This window comes from Cyprinodon variegatus, unplaced genomic scaffold (genome assembly GCF_000732505.1).
Source record: "Cyprinodon variegatus isolate N-32 unplaced genomic scaffold, C_variegatus-1.0 Scaffold2867, whole genome shotgun sequence".
In the NCBI taxonomy this organism is placed as follows: domain Eukaryota; kingdom Metazoa; phylum Chordata; class Actinopteri; order Cyprinodontiformes; family Cyprinodontidae; genus Cyprinodon; species Cyprinodon variegatus.
In genome coordinates, this window is record NW_015153320.1 from 1 (window position 1) to 2,134 (window position 2,134).

Consider the following 2,134-nt stretch of genomic DNA (forward strand, 5'->3'; position numbering starts at 1 on the left):
GCTGAGGCTGAGTACACGAGCACACGAGAACGCTCAAGAACGCATATTGAGAAACGCCCTCTGTCTCTCCTCCATCTTTCCCCTTGGATCCTTCCCCTTCCCTCTCTGAACTCTTTTCCTCCAGGTGAAGGCCAGCTAGCTGCCGCTCACTATCGGGAAGCCATACGCCTGAAGCCCACACATTACGTTGCTATGGTGAACCTGGGCCGCCTGCTACGATCGACCAATGAGAATGCAGAAGCTGAGGTTTGGTACAAGAGGTGATGAAATTATGATTCAATTTGGGCTCATCTGCTCTGAAGGGGGCTGGGCTATCACACCGCTAGCATTAGCTTTCAGTGACACTTGGGATTTTCTGACTCATTCTGAAATTGTCCTGTTATCCAATCAAATCGCAGCAAAGCGTGCAGAGAAAGGATTTAGAAAGGAGAGGCTCCACCTCTAAAGGAAAACCAGACCGCACCTAAAAACCCTGAGGCAGAACTGGTCCGCACCTGGTGCTGATCCGGTTCACCCTGGATTACAGGAAATGTCTCTCTATTTGGCTCCTGTTGGTTCCGTTTATCTCCCGGGGGTTCCGTTTGGTTCCTGGTGGCTCCATTTTGCTCCTTTCAGTTCAGTTTGGCTCCTGTCGGTTCTGTTTGGCTCCAGGTGGTTTCGTTTGGTTCCTGGTGGTTCTGTTTGGCTCCTGTGGTTCCGTTTGGCATCTTGTGGTTCCGTTTGCTCCTGGTGGTTCTGTATGGTTCCTGGTGGTTCTGTTTGGCTCCAGGTGGCTCAGTTTGGTTTCTAAGGTTCCGTTTGTCTCCAGGTGGTTCTGTTTTTTTTTTTCCAGGTGGCTCACTTTGGTTTCTATGGTTCCGTTTGGTTCTTGGTGGTTCCGTTTGGCTCCTGCTGGCTCAGTTTGGCTCAAGATGGCTCCGTTTAGCTGCTGTTGGATCCGTTTGGCTATTGTCGGTTCAGTTTGGCTTCAGGTGGCTCCGTTTAGCTTCAGGTGGCTCTGTTTGGCTCCAGGTGGCTCGGTTTAGCTCCAGGTGGTTCCGTTTATCTCCCAGTGGTTCCGTTTGGCTCCTGTCAGTTCTGTTTGGCTTCAGGCGGCTCTAGGTTGTTTCGTTTGGCTTGAGGTGGTTCCATTTGGTTCCTGTGATTCCGTTTGGCTCCTGTCGGTTCCGTATAGCTCCAGGTGGTTCCGGTTGGCTCCGTTTGGTTCCTGTGGATCTTGGTGGTTCTTTTGGCATCTCGTGGTTCCGTCGGGTTCTTGATGGTTCCGTTTGGTTCCTGGTGGTTCCGTTTGGTTCCTGGTGGTTCCATTTGGCTCCTGGTGGTTCATTTTGGCTCCTGGTGGTTCCGTTTGGTTTCTGGTAGCTCCGTTTGGTTCCTGGTGGTTCCGGTCTGCTCCAAGTGGTTCCGGTCTGCTCCAGGTGGTTCTGCTCTGCTCCAGGCGGTTCCGTTTTGCTTCAGGTGGCTCCAGGTGGCTTCGTTTAGCTCCTGTCTGTTCCGTTTGGCTCCAGGTGGCTCTGTTTGGCTTCAGGTGGTTTCGTTTGGCTCCAGGTGGTTCTAGGTTGTTTCGTTTGGCTTGAGGTGGCTCCGTTTGGCTTGAGGTGGCTCCATTTGGTTTGAGGTGGCTCCATTTGGTTCCTGTGGCTCCGTTTGGCTCCAGGTGGTTCTGTTTGGCTCCTGGTGGCTCTGTTTGGTTCCTGTGGTTCCGTTTGGCTCTAGGTGGTTCCGTTTGGCTCCTGGTGGCTCCGTTTGGTTCCTGTGTTTCCTGGTGGTTCTTTTGGCATCTCGTGGTTCCGTTCGGTTCTTGATGGTTCCGTTTGGTTCCTGGTGGTTCCGTTTGGCTCCTGGTGGTTCCGTTTAGCTTCAGGTGGCTCCATTTGGTTCCAGGTGGCTCCGTTTAGCTCCTGGTGGTTTCGTTTGGCTCCTGTCGGTTCCGTTTGGCTCCAGGTGGTTCTAGGTTGTTTCGTTTGGCTTGAGGTGGCTCCGTTTGGCTTGGGGTGGCTCCATTTGGTTCCTGTGGCTCCGTTTGGCTCCAGGTGGTTCCGTTTGGCTCCTGTGGTTCTGTTTGGCTCCTGTCGGTTCCGATTGGCTCCAGGTGGTTCCGTTTGGCTCCTGGTGGCTCCGTTTGGTTCCTGTG